Genomic DNA, 15,585 nt, shown 5'->3' with positions numbered 1-15,585 from the left:
CATGGCCGCACGGCCATGCGCTAGTGTACATTTGTATACGTGTGTGTGTTGATGAGTGCAAGTCGTTCTTTAATATCCCCTCCCTTGTGTATGACTGCTCGCGAAAGGTGGATGCTTGCTGTCTAGCGCCCGACTAAGCTGTCAACACAAAGACACACGATACAGCGTCTACTGCTGTAGCCGCCAATGCGGCGCCATGCGCTTATAGAGCGCTTTCCTATCCCAAGTCTGGGTGGTTAGTGGCGTCCGCCAAAGCGGCACAGCACGCACTCTTGTGCTTTAGTTATATTTTTCAGTTACCTTGACACCCCAGTTGCGGTGTCGAGCGCAAGTGGTCAGTAAGTACTCTAATCCTGTGTGTTGGGATAGAGTCCTGAGACTCCTTGCTTGCGCTCTTGGTGCGGTACCGTGGTCCTGTGACGCAACAGGGTTTGCTTCCTTCACACAGGGTGAAGTTAACCCGTGTGTGTATCCACATTGTACCGCCATATAGTCCGTCATTACTCAGCAGCAGGTTCCATCTCTGCACAGTGGACCCCGGGCTGCGAACGCACCTCATACCATCTCTCTTATAATTTGGTGCGTTCCGCTAGCCCTAACACATAGCCATTGACTCGAATATAAGCCTAGGGTGGAAAATGCAGCAGCAGTAAATGTCAAAAATAAAAATAGGTATGCCCTTAAATACATCTATCTCATTCATGGCACTTTGACACTTTCTTGTAATATTGCCTTATATTTATTATTAATATGTATTTAAGGGCATAATTATTTATATATCTATTTTGTGCACAGCACTTTATATATTACTAGATTTATTTATTGATTTCCCTTGTATGCCATTACCCTACTAGAGGTTTGGGATTATCTAATGTGGTTACATAACATGAGAAACTATATGGGCTGTATTATCCACAAAAAATATATTTCTTTGTAATTTATACATTTGTTATTTGTTATCATATTTGATGTGGTATTCTACAGATATCCTGTGATACCCTGTATTTTATCTACCTTACTGTTATCCCCTGTATTACTTTATTTTATTAATTTTCTCTAATAAAATCATGATTGTCCATACGTATTGAGTTGTGCATCATATTTATAGGTTATGTAGTATCAGGTGGATGCACTCCATCTATTGTGTGTTGTCTTTTGGTTTGTGAACTAGCCTACATTTTTTGCCAAAATGGGAAAGAAAAAGGATGTGTCGGCTGCTGAGAAGCAACAAATTGTGGAGTATTTAGGTCAAGGCATGACTACAATCAACATTGCCAAGACACTTCATCATGATCATCGCACAATCAAGAAGTATGTAGCTGATTCCCAGCACACACGTGTGCGTGTTGATAAGGAAAAATTGAGGACTCTTTCCAACAGGCAATTGCGTAAGGTTAAAAGAGCAGCTGCAAAAATGCCTTGTCATAGCAGTAGACAAGTTTTTGAAGCTGCTGGTGCCTCCAACGTCCCCAGAACAACAAGATGCAGGGTCCTTCAGAGGTTTGCAGCTGTGCGTAAGCCATCCTGTCGACCACCTCTATCCACTGCAACAAGCAGAAATGGCTCCAGTGGGCCAAACGATACATGAAGACTGACTTCCAAACTGTTTTGTTCACCGATGAGTGCCATGCAACACTCGATGGTGCAGATGGATGGAGTGGAGGATGGACACCCCATGAAAACACGGCTAAGGCACCAACAAGGAGGAGGTGGAGTAATATTTTGGGCTGGAATCATGGGGAGAGAGATTTTCGGCCCCTTTATGATCCCTGAAGGGGTAAAGATGAACTCCATAATCTATGTGGAGTTTCTAAAACAACACTTCCTGCCATGGTTCAAGAGGAAGAACCGTGCTTTCCGCAGCAAGATCATTTTCATGCATGATAATGCACCGTCTCATGCTGCAAAAAACACATCTGCATCTCTGGCTGCTATGGGCGGGCATAAAAGAGGACAAACTTATGGTGTGGCCACCATCTTCCCCTGACCTCAACCCCATTGAGAACCTCTGGAGCATCATCAAAAGGAGTGTCTATGATGGCGGGAGGCAGTTCACATCTAAGCAACAGCTCTGGGAAGGGATTCTGTCCACACATGCAAAACAATTGAAGCAGAAACCATCCAAAAACTGACAAATTCAAAGGACGAGAGAGTTCAGAAGCTTCTTTCGAACAAGGGGTCCTATGTGCAAATGTAACATCACCTAGAATAAAGTTTTCACTTGAAAACTGTTTGATTTCATTTTGTAATAAGCTGATAATGCTTATAACTTCACAATTGACCATTTTTTTGTTCAAAATAAAAAAAAAGGTTGAAAACTCTGCTGTGCATAATAATTTGGAACATGCATTTTGAGTGTTTATTTTTTTTTAAAAGATATTGTTTTCATAGGCAGTTTGTTCCAAAACATTGCAATTATACTAGAATAGTAGATGACTGGAAAATAACAAAGACTGCAATTCAGATAGGTAAATTAGAGAAAATATGAGGAAATATTATATGCATAATAATTTGGAAAACAGTGTAATGCTCCATGCAGTTCTTTATGGCCCCATAGATGCCCCATATAATGCTCCGTGCAGTTCTTTATGGCCCCATAGATGCCCCATATAATGCTCCATGCAGTTCTTTATGGCCCCATAGATGCTCCATATAATGCTCCATGCAGTTCTTTATGGCCCCATAGACGCTCCATACAGCATTGTGCCACATGTAATGCTGCTGCTGCACTAAAAAAAAAAAAATGACATACTCACCTCTCGCTGCTGCCTGCTGATCCTCAGCGTCCCGTCTCTCCACAGTAACTGTTCAGGCAGAGGGCGGCGCGCACATTAATATGTCATCGCGCCCTCTGACCTGAACAGACTATGGGCGATGTTGGTTTGGCTTTCTTATTCTCCAAATATTTCCCAATGCTTGGAAATGACAGTTCAAGCTTCAAATGTATTTCCTTTTGATAATGGTAAACTTTTCTTTGAATTTACTCACGTGTTGCCAAAGAAAAATATGGTATTCGCCATAATATAACTTATTGTTGCATGCTACAAAGTTTCCTTTCCAGCTAGTGGAAGATTTCTGGATACATTAACCCCTTTCTGACGTTGGGCGTAGTAGTACGCCCATGTTGGACTCACCCTACCGGAGCCCGCACTTTTAACTATTAAACGCTGCTGTCAATCTCTGACAATGGCATTTAACTCACACTTTCCGGAAGTACATCGCTAATCCCGCCCATCGGTGACTCTGTCACATTATCGCAGGTCACTGATGGGTCGGCATGACAACCAGAGGTCTGCAGCAGACCTCTATGGTTGTCATTGCTAGATTGCTGAGAGCACCGCTTCGTGGTCGGTGCTCACAGCTGGTGAGCATTTCTGCTGCACACAGGTGATCTGTTCATCGCCTGTATGTAGCAGAAGTGATCAAAGTACTGCAGCTTCTATCTCCCATGCAGACTATTGCAGCATGCAAAAAGTAAAAAAAAATGTTTTTAAAAATATTAAGAAAACAAAAAATGTATAAAAGTTCAAATTAGAATTTAGATTCACGAATTATGAATATTATGAAATATCCCATTTTTGGCTCATCTCAGTTCAGTTCCTACCTGGAGTAAGATTTCTGGAGGAATTTTCAATGTGGCGCATTTCTGAGACCTTTTAAAAGATATGTGAGTTTTTCTGCTGAAAAGGTGAAAACAAATAAAAAACAACAATAGAAAACATTTTTACCTTTGCCTCAAATTCATGAACCGTGTGCCGCTATTTTGGAAAATTTGATGCAAAAACGGCAGTAAATGCCACAATACAAAAAAAGAAAAGTGACTTCAATAAATCACAAAGGATAAATCGGGCCACAGTGGTTTATAGAGTATTTAATGAATCTCCAGACTCTGCTATAACAAAATGGAAACCTCCATCAGCTCAGTATTAGCCCAAGTTACTGCAGATGCCCCAAAAACACTCAGGAGCTCATGGAGGCACAAGGTCTGGCCAATAAACCTCAGTCCAAGGTCGGAGTCACACACAACTCATAAAAATATGGTCCATTTTTGATGGCCGAGATACACAGAAAATTTCCTGAACAGTGATCCGTATTCAATGCGAGGATGCGATTTTTTTCTCCAAAAACTATCCGTGTGTCATCTGTATGGCATCCATACGGCGAGATTTCCTCGCCGGCTTGCAAAATGGACATAGAATGGATCCATGGCCTCAAATATTCGTAAAAACATATATACAGTCTATATATATATATTGTAGCATGGCTAAAGGGTGTGTAGTCGACGGGAGGTATGTGCCATATAAGTGCCTTGTTGCTGTAATGTAGCCCGGAGTATTTCTTTGTTGTATATAACCATGTATATATGTGTGTTCCAGGACCTGTGGTGATGTCAGACCACATGGCTAATCATGTGATGGGTTACTGGGTGTGGTTAGCTCTATATAAGACAGGCAAATGCTTAACAAAAGAGATATGTGTGGAGCTGCTAGCCTCCAGAGTGTGTTAAGGTTCTAGGTCTGAGCCTGAAAGACTGGACACTTTGTTTTTCCTTTTCCTGAACTAAAAGCTATTTGTTTGCGTTTATTTTGCCACTTGGTTTATGATGTAATAAACCTATGAACTTTTAAAGGAACGTGCCTCCTGAAGCGTCAGCCATCGCACCTGAGTGAGTGAAGTCCCTACAATTGGTGGTAGACGTGCGGGCAGCGTTCCCAGCGGAGACGAAGAGTCTGTTATTGGATGTCCTGGGTCAAGTCTGTTGTAAGCCAGCAAGCATTGCCGGGGAAAATGGAGGACCTGCTGAAACACTTGGTCCAGTTGCAGTCACAGCAGGAGCAACGGCAGCAAGAGACCAACAGGCTGTTGATGCAGCAGATGCAACAGAACCAGCAGGAGCAACGGCAGCAGATGCAGCTTCTGGCAACCGCCATCCAGGGCAAGACGAGTGCCCCAACCCCAGGTTTGGCTGATGACACCCACGTCCGGAAGACGGTAAGACACGCATTGCAGAAAATGACCCCCGGGGATGATGTTGAGGCCTTCCTGACGGTGTTTGAGAGGGTCGCTGAGAGGGAAAAACTCCCGCCAGAGCAGTGGGCAGAGGTACTGGCGCCATACCTGACGGGAGAACCCCAGAAGGCGTACTATGATTTGACCTTGCAGGATGCCAAAGAGTATCACAAATTGAAAGTCGAGATTCTCGCACGTTTGGGGGTGACACTGACTGTCAGGGCACAGCGAGTTCATAGCTGGGCCTATCACTGGGACAATCCGCCTCGCTCTTAAATGTTTGATCTGTTGCACCTGGTCCAGAAATGGCTGCAGCCAGAGTCGTGTACACCTGCACAGATGGTGGAACGGGTGATGATGGATCGGTTTGTGCATTCCCTCCCGAGGTCCATACAGACTTGGGTTGCCCAGGGTGATCCCCAGAATGCCGATGAGCTGATTGGACTGGTTGAGAGATACCAAGGGTTGGAAGGCTCCTCCGGGAGGCAACCCATGCCGTACTGGGGGTCCCAGAAAGCTGCTGAGTCCCAAAAAGGGGTGGCGCGTCCAAGGTCACAAAGGGCGGGGGAGGTGGTGCCCAAGGTCCCTACGGGTGATATTATTTGTTGGAGGTGCCACGGGCCAGGACATATAGCTGCCCGTTGTTCCCAGACCACTGAGCAGATGGACTGCAGCATGGGACGCCGATGTTCATACTATGCATATCCAGCCTGCAGTGTGAACTCTCCGCCCAATGAGGGACCTCAAGCGTGCCCCGTAAAGGTGAACGGTCGAGCAGTAACGGCACTGTTAGACTCGGGGAGCCTAGTGACCCTGGTGAGGGCCACTTTTCCTCTCCACCTGCTCTCAGGAAAGAAGGTTGGAGTGCGGTGCATACATGGTGATGTGTTATGGTTCTCAATGGCAAGAGAACATAGCCCAGCAAACATAAGAACTAGCTCTTGGAAGGATGGAAACTAAACTGACCATGAACTAAACCTGCCGCACAACTAACAGTAGCCGGGTAGCGTAGCCTGCGTTTTATCCCTAGACGCCCAGCGCCGGCCGGAGGACTAACTAATCCTGGCAGAGGAAAATATAGTCCTGGCTCACCTCTAGAGAAATTTCCCCGAAAGGCAGACAGAGGCCCCCACAAATATTGGCGGTGATTTTAGATGAAATGACAAACATAGTATGAAAATAGGTTTAGCAAAATTGAGGTCCGCTTACTAGATAGCAGGAAGACAGAAAGGGCACTTTCATGGTCAGCTGAAAACCCTATCAAAATACCATCCTGAAATTACTTTAAGACTCTAGTATTAACTCATAACATCAGAGTGGCAATTTCAGATCACAAGAGCTTTCCAGACACAGAAACGAAACTACAGCTGTGAACTGGAACAAAATGCAAAAACAAACAAGGACTAAAGTCCAACTTAGCTGAGAGTTGTCTAGCAGCAGGAACATGCACAGAAAGGCTTCTGATTACAATGTTGACCGGCATGGAAGTGACAGAGGAGCAAGGCTAAATAGCGACTCCCACATCCTGATGGAAACAGGTGAACAGAGAGGATGATGCACACCAGTTCAATTCCACCAGTGGCCACCGGGGGAGCCCAAAATCCAATTTCACAACAGTACCCCCCCCTCAAGGAGGGGGCACCGAACCCTCACCAGAACCACCAGGGCGATCAGGATGAGCCCTATGAAAGGCACGGACCAAATCGGAGGCATGAACATCAGAGGCAGTCACCCAAGAATTATCCTCCTGACCGTATCCCTTCCATTTGACCAGATACTGGAGTTTCCGTCTGGAAACACGGGAGTCCAAGATTTTTTCCACAACGTACTCCAACTCGCCCTCAACCAACACCGGAGCAGGAGGCTCAACGGAAGGCACAACCGGTACCTCATACCTGCGCAATAATGACCGATGAAAAACATTATGAATAGAAAAAGATGCAGGGAGGTCCAAACGGAAGGACACAGGGTTAAGAATCTCCAATATCTTGTACGGGCCGATGAACCGAGGCTTAAACTTGGGAGAAGAAACCCTCATAGGGACAAAACGAGAAGACAACCACACCAAGTCCCCAACACAAAGCCGAGGACCAACCCGACGCCGGCGGTTGGCAAAAAGCTGAGTCTTCTCCTGGGACAACTTCAAATTGTCCACTACCTGCCCCCAAATCTGATGCAACCTCTCCACCACAGCATCCACTCCAGGACAATCCGAAGATTCCACCTGACCAGAAGAAAATCGAGGATGAAACCCCGAATTACAGAAAAAGGGAGACACCAAGGTGGCAGAGCTGGCCCGATTATTGAGGGCAAACTCCGCTAAAGGCAAAAAAGCAACCCAATCATCCTGATCTGCAGACACAAAACACCTCAAATATGTCTCCAAGGTCTGATTCGTCCGCTCGGTCTGGCCATTAGTCTGAGGATGGAAAGCAGACGAGAAAGACAAATCTATGCCCATCCTAGCACAGAATGCTCGCCAAAATCTAGACACGAATTGGGTACCTCTGTCAGAAACGATATTCTCCGGAATACCATGCAAACGGACCACATTTTGAAAAAACAGAGGAACCAACTCGGAAGAAGAAGGCAACTTAGGCAGGGGAACCAAATGGACCATCTTAGAGAAACGATCACACACCACCCAGATGACAGACATCTTCTGAGAAACAGGAAGATCCGAAATAAAATCCATCGAGATGTGCGTCCAGGGCCTCTTCGGGATAGGCAAGGGCAACAACAATCCACTAGCCCGAGAACAACAAGGCTTGGCCCGAGCACAAACGTCACAAGACTGCACAAAGCCTCGCACATCTCGAGACAGGGAAGGCCACCAGAAGGACCTTGCCACCAAATCCCTGGTACCAAAGATTCCAGGATGACCTGCCAACGCAGAAGAATGAACCTCAGAAATGACTTTACTGGTCCAATCATCAGGAACAGTCTACCAGGTGGGCAACGATCAGGTCTATCCGCCTGAAACTCCTGCAAGGCCCGCCGCAGGTCTGGAGAAACGGCAGACAATATCACTCCGTCCTTAAGGATACCTGTAGGTTCAGAATTACCAGGGGAGTCAGGCTCAAAACTCCTAGAAAGGGCATCCGCCTTAACATTCTTAGAACCCGGCAGGTAGGACACCACAAAATTAAACCGAGAGAAAAACAACGACCAGCGCGCCTGTCTAGGATTCAGGCGTCTGGCGGACTCAAGATAAATTAGATTTTTGTGGTCAGTCAATACCACCACCTGATGTCTAGCCCCCTCAAGCCAATGACGCCACTCCTCAAAAGCCCACTTCATGGCCAAAAGCTCCCGATTCCCAACATCATAGTTCCGCTCGGCGGGCGAAGATTTACGCGAGAAAAAAGCACAAGGTCTCATCACGGAGCAATCGGAACTTCTCTGCGACAAAACCGCCCCAGCTCCGATTTCAGAAGCGTCGACCTCAACCTGAAAAGGAAGAGCAACATCAGGCTGACGCAACACAGGGGCGGAAGAAAAGCGGCGCTTAAGCTCCCGAAAGGCCTCCACAGCAGCAGGGGACCAATCAGCAACATCAGCACCCTTCTTAGTCAAATCAGTCAATGGTTTAACAACATCAGAAAAGCCAGCAATAAATCGACGATAAAAGTTAGCAAAGCCCAAAAATTTCTGAAGACTCTTAAGAGAAGAGGGCTGCGTCCAATCACAAATAGCCTGAACCTTGACAGGATCCATCTCGATAGAAGAGGGGGAAAAAATATATCCCAAAAAGGAAATCTTTTGAACCCCAAAAACGCACTTAGAACCCTTCACACACAAGGAATTAGACCGCAAAACCTGAAAAACCCTCCTGACCTGCTGGACATGAGAGTCCCAGTCATCCGAAAAAATCAAAATATCATCCAGATACACAATCATAAATTTATCCAAATAATCACGGAAAATGTCATGCATAAAGGACTGAAAGACTGAAGGGGCATTTGAAAGACCAAAAGGCATCACCAAATACTCAAAGTGGCCCTCGGGCGTATTAAATGCGGTTTTCCACTCATCCCCCTGCTTAATTCGCACCAAATTATACGCCCCACGGAGATCTATCTTAGAGAACCACTTGGCCCCCTTTATGCGAGCAAACAAATCAGTCAGCAGTGGCAACGGATATTGATATTTAACCGTGATTTTATTCAAAAGCCGATAATCAATGCACGGCCTCAAAGAGCCATCTTTCTTAGCCACAAAGAAAAAACCGGCTCCTAAGGGAGATGACGAAGGACGAATATGTCCCTTTTCCAAGGACTCCTTTATATATTCTCGCATAGCAGCATGTTCAGGCACAGACAGATTAAATAAACGACCCTTAGGGTATTTACTACCCGGAATCAAATCTATGGCACAATCGCACTCCCGGTGCGGAGGTAATGAACCAAGCTTAGGTTCTTCAAAAACGTCACGATATTCAGTCAAGAATTCAGGAATCTCAGAGGGAATAGATGATGAAATGGAAACCACAGGTACGTCCCCATGTGTCCCCTTACATCCCCAGCTTAACACAGACATAGCTTTCCAGTCAAGGACTGGGTTATGAGATTGCAGCCATGGCAATCCAAGCACCAACACATCATGTAGGTTATACAGCACAAGAAAGCGAATAATCTCCTGGTGATCCGGATTAATCCGCATAGTTACTTGTGTCCAGTATTGTGGTTTATTGCTAGCCAATGGGGTGGAGTCAATCCCCTTCAGGGGTATAGGAGTTTCAAGAGGCTCCAAATCATACCCACAGCGTTTGGCAAAGGACCAATCCATAAGACTCAAAGCGGCGCCAGAGTCGACATAGGCATCCGCGGTAATAGATGATAAGGAACAAATCAGGGTCACAGATAGAATAAACTTAGACTGTAAAGTGCCAATTGAAACAGACTTATCAAGCTTCTTAGTACGCTTAGAGCATGCTGATATAACATGAGTTGAATCACCGCAATAGAAGCACAACCCATTTTTTCGTCTAAAATTCTGCCGTTCACTTCTGGACAGAATTCTATCACATTGCATATTCTCTGGCGTCTTCTCAGTAGACACCGCCAAATGGTGCACAGGTTTGCGCTCCCGCAGACGCCTATCGATCTGGATAGCCATTGTCATGGACTCATTCAGACCCGCAGGCACAGGGAACCCCACCATAACATCCTTAATGGCATCAGAGAGACCCTCTCTGAAATTCGCCGCCAGGGCGCACTCATTCCACTGAGTAAGCACAGCCCATTTACGGAATTTCTGGCAGTATATTTCAGCTTCGTCTTGCCCCTGAGATAGGGACATCAAGGCCTTTTCCGCCTGAAGTTCTAACTGAGGTTCCTCATAAAGCAACCCCAAGGCCAGAAAAAACGCATCCACATTGAGCAACGCAGGATCCCCTGGAGCCAATGCAAAAGCCCAATCCTGAGGGTCGCCCCGGAGCAAGGAAATCACAATCCTGACCTGCTGAGCAGGATCTCCAGCAGAGCGAGATTTCAGGGACAAAAACAACTTGCAATTATTTTTGAAATTTTGAAAGCAAGATCTATTCCCCGAGAAAAATTCAGGCAAAGGAATTCTAGGTTCAGATATAGGAACATGAACAACAAAATCTTGTAAATTTTGAACTTTCGTGGTGAGATTATTCAAACCTGCAGCTAAACTCTGAATATCCATTTTAAACAGGTGAACACAGAGCCATTCCAGGATTAGAAGGAGAGAGAGAGAGAAAGGCTGCAATATAGGCGGACTTGCAAGAGATTCAATTACAAGCACACTCAGAACTGAAGGGGGAAAAAAAAAAAAAAAAAAAAAAAAAATCTTCAGCAGACTTCTCTTTTCTCTCCTTTCTCTGTCAATTAATTTAACCCTTTTATGGCCGGTCAAACTGTTATGGTTCTCAATGGCAAGAGAACATAGCCCAGCAAACATAAGAACTAGCTCTTGGAAGGATGGAAACTAAACTGACCATGAACTAAACCTGCCTCACAACTAACAGTAGCCGGGTAGCGTAGCCTGCGTTTTATCCCTAGACGCCCAGCGCCGGCCGGAGGACTAACTAATCCTGGCAGAGGAAAATATAGTCCTGGCTCACCTCTAGAGAAATTTCCCCGAAAGGCAGACAGAGGCCCCCACAAATATTGGCGGTGATTTTAGATGAAATGACAAACATAGTATGAAAATAGGTTTAGCAAAATTGAGGTCCGCTTACTAGATAGCAGGAAGACAGAAAGGGCACTTTCATGGTCAGCTGAAAACCCTATCAAAATACCATCCTGAAATTACTTTAAGACTCTAGTATTAACTCATAACATCAGAGTGGCAATTTCAGATCACAAGAGCTTTCCAGACACAGAAACGAAACTACAGCTGTGAACTGGAACAAAATGCAAAAACAAACAAGGACTAAAGTCCAACTTAGCTGAGAGTTGTCTAGCAGCAGGAACATGCACAGAAAGGCTTCTGATTACAATGTTGACCGGCATGGAAGTGACAGAGGAGCAAGGCTAAATAGCGACTCCCACATCCTGATGGAAACAGGTGAACAGAGAGGATGATGCACACCAGTTCAATTCCACCAGTGGCCACCGGGGGAGCCCAAAATCCAATTTCACAACAGTGATGCAAAGGACTACCCTTTGGCCAGGGTGGACATTGAAACGGCATGTGGCACTGAGTCCCACATAGTCGGCGTCGTGCAGGACTTGTTGCACCCTATAATTATTGGCCGGGATTTCTGTTTGTTTTGGGATTTGTGGGGAAAAGGTTCTGAGCTCCCTAGCAAGAGTAGGGAACCAATGAACCCTGGAAGGGTGTCGCCACACCCGGAGTCAGACAGGTTTCCTTTTTGTGTTCTGGTTGGGGATGAGGAGGAAGTGTCCCCTGCATCTGACATTCTGGAGTTAGAGGTAACCGGTGAAAATTTTGGGACTGCCCAACATAGGGACCCCACTCTGAGGGAAGCCTATAATAATGTCACAGTTATTGACGGGGTGGTACAGGAGCCGGGGGCAGACAAAAGATTTCCCCATTTTCTGATGAGTGGGGAGTTGTTGTACCGGGTCACGAAAATAAGGGAGGAGTTGGTAGAGCAGTTGGTAGTGCCGGGTCCATATAGACGGAAGGTGTTGGACATGGCCCATTCACACATCTTGGGTGGACACCTAGGGGTGGAAAAAACGCAGGAACTGGTTGTGCAGAGGTTCTATTGCCCTGGGTGTAACTGGGAAATAGTGAACTACTGCAGGTCCTGCCCTACATGTCAGCTAACTGCTCCCACTCCTCATTTCCGGAACCCTCTTGTGCCCCTGCCCATTATTGAGGTGCCGTTCGAGAGAATTGCCATGGACTTGGTCGGTCCCTTAGTTAAATCAGCCCGGGGCCATCAGTATATATTAGTCATCCTGGACTATGCCACACGCTATCCTGAGGCAATTCCTCTGAGAAATTCTTCCTCAAAGAGTATAGCCCGCGAGTTGGTCCATGTCTTTTCCTGGACAGGTCTGCCGAAGGAGATCCTGACTGACCAGGGGACACCTTTCATGAGCAAAGTGATGAGGGAGTTGTGCAAAGCCCTGAAAATCTCCCAGTTGAGGACCTCGGTGTACCATCCCCAGTCAGATGGCCTTGTTGAGAGGTTTAACAAGACACTGAAGAGCATGCTGAGAAAAGCTATAGAGAAAGATGGTAGAGACTGGGATTGTCTCTTACCCTACCTGATGTTTTCCATTCGTGAAGTTCCACAGGCCTCCACAGGATTCTCACCGTTTGAGCTTCTATATGGCCGACATCCACGAGGACTCCTGGATATAGCCAAGGAAATCTGGGAAGCCGAAGTCACACCCCACAGAAGCGTCATTGAGCATGTGGCCCTGATGCAGCAGAGGATTGCAAAGGTGATGCCTATTGTGAAAGAACACCTCCTCCAGGCACAAGAAGCTCAGGCCAGAGTCTACAACCGGTCTGCAAGAGTGAGGCAGTTCAATCCGGGAGACCGAGTTCTTGTGTTAGTTCCGACGGTGGAGAGCAAGTTCTTGGCCAAATGGCAAGGGCCATATGAGGTTGTCGAGAAACTTGGTGAAGTAAATTATAAAATTCACCAACCAGGAAGACGGAAACCATTCCAAGTATACCATGTCAACCTCATCAAGCCGTGGCAAGATAGAGAGCCGACAGTAACTCCATCGTTGTTAAACAACCCAGAAGGTGAGGTTGGAGCGGTTACTATAGCGGAGACGCTATCGAAGACCCAGAAACAGCAGTGCCGGGAGTTACTCCAGAAAAACAGGGACCTGTTTTCAGAGTTGCTAGGTTACACGAAGGTCATAGAGCACGAGGTCCTAACAGAGCCACATGTGCGGGTGAACGTGAAGCCCTATCGTATTCCTGAGGCTCGTCGAGAAGTTATCTCCAAGGAAGTGGAGCGTATGTTGAAGCTTGGAGTCATTGAGGAATCCAAGAGCGGTTGGTCGAGCCCAATTGTCCTGGTCCCAAAACCTGATGGAGAGTGGAGGTTTTGCAACGACTATCGGAAGTTGAATGAGGTCTCCAAGTTTGACGCTTATCCCATGCCCCGCGTTGATGAGCTCATCGAAAGGCTTGGGCACGCCAGATATATATCCACCTTGGATTTGACAAAGGGGTATTGGCAGATCCCCATGGCACAGGAAGCCAAGGAGAAGACGGCCTTTTCAACACCTGATGGATGATTCCAGTATGTCCGGATGCCGTTTGGCCTACAGGGAGCTCCGGCGACCTTCCAGAGGGCTATGGATAGAGTCCTTGCACCCCATAAGGCCTACGCTGCTGCGTACCTAGATGATATCGTCATCTTTAGCCCGGACTGGGAGAGTCATCTGGAGAAAGTCCAAGCGGTGTTTGATGCTCTAAGAGAGGCGGGGTTTACAATAAACCCGAAGAAGTGTGCCTTGGGTAAGGAAGAAGCTAAATACCTAGGCTATATAGTGGGTCATGGAGAAATAAAGCCCCAATCAGGAAAGTGGAGGCAATCCAAACATGGCCGAAACCACTCTCCAAAAAGCAAGTTAAAACCTTTCTGGGAATCGTGGGATATTACAGGAGGTTCATCCCGAACTTCGCCACAGTGGCTGCGCCTCTGACTGATCTGCTAAAGGGGACAAAATCGGTGATGGTTAAATGGTCCGAAGAGACAGAGTCAGCCTTCCAAGAGTTGAAAGGGGCTCTATGTAAGCAGCCCGTTCTGATGGCTCCAGACTTTAATAAAGAATTTATTCTCCAGACAGATGCCTCAGATGTTGGGGTAGGAGCAGTCCTTTCCCAAGAGCTACATGGGGAGGAGCATCCTGTTCTCTAACTGAGTAGAAAGCTGTCCTCATCTGAGAAGAACTACTTAGTCGTGGAAAAAGAGTGTTTGGCCATAAAGTGGGCGGTGGACACGTTACGGTACTATCTGCTGGGTCGTAAATTCAGATTGATATCTGACCATGCCCCACTAAGATGGATGAGGGAAACATTGGGTAGAAATGCTAGGGTCACCCGTTGGTTCTTAGCCCTGCAGGACTTCAGTTTCCATGTGGAACATAGGGCCGGAAAGCTGCACGGTAATGCGGATGCCCTATCAAGAATCCCTTATTTAGTGGGGAAAAGTGCCAAGCCCCACGGCTTTAGGCAGAGGGGGGAGGTATGTAGCATGGCTAAAGGGTGTGTAGTCGACGGGAGGTATGTGCCATATAAGTGCCTTGTTGCTGTAATGTAGCCCGGAGTATTTCTTTGTTGTATATAACCATGTATATATGTGTGTTCCAGGACCTGTGGTGATGTCAGACCACATGGCTAATCATGTGATGGGTTACTGGGTGTGGTTAGCTCTATATAAGACAGGCAAATGATTAACACAGGAGATATGTGTGGAGCTGCTAGCCTCCAGAGTGTGTTAAGGTTCTAGGTCTGAGCCTGAAAGACTGGACACTTTGTTTTTCCTTTTCCTGAACTAAAGGCTATTTGTTTGCTGTTATTTTGCCACTTGGTTTATGATGTAATAAACCTATGAACTTTTAAAGGAACGTGCCTCCTGAAGTGTCAGCCATCGCACCTGAGTGAGTGAAATCCCTACAATATATATAAATATATATATACTGTATATATATATATATATATATATATATATATATATATGTCAGTGAGACACACATATATATATATATATATGTGTGTCTCCCTGACATATATATATATATATATATATATATATATATATATATATATATATATATATATATATATATATATATTTATATATATATATATATATATATATATTTATATTTCATACAGCGCTAGATAGCAGAAAAGCCGGTAATTCAATTGCCGGCTTTTGCTATCTCCTTATCAAACCCGACAGGAAATGAGACATGGTTTACATACAGTAAACCATTTCATATCCCTTATTTTTTTACATATTCCTCACTAGTAATGTTAGAAGTGTCTGTGTGTAAAATTTGGGGGCACTAGCTGTTAAAATAAAGGGTTAAATCATGGAAACAACTGGCGTGGGCTCTCGAGCAATTTTCTCCGCCAGAATGGGAAAGCCAGTGACTG

General features: G+C 45.8%; 1 protein-coding gene across 1 annotated transcript in view; it reads left to right on the top strand.

The window, feature by feature from the left end:
- The window catches only part of LOC143769907 (intelectin-1-like), a 128,556-nt gene that overhangs the window by 101,988 nt on the left and 10,983 nt on the right, over positions 1 to 15,585 (top strand). The window lies entirely within an intron of this gene.

The sequence above is a fragment of the Ranitomeya variabilis genome, chromosome 4, assembly GCF_051348905.1.
Source record: "Ranitomeya variabilis isolate aRanVar5 chromosome 4, aRanVar5.hap1, whole genome shotgun sequence".
Lineage (NCBI taxonomy): Eukaryota > Metazoa > Chordata > Amphibia > Anura > Dendrobatidae > Ranitomeya > Ranitomeya variabilis.
The sequence above is the reverse complement of the archived record's forward strand: the minus strand, read 5'-3'. Positions and strand labels throughout refer to the sequence as shown.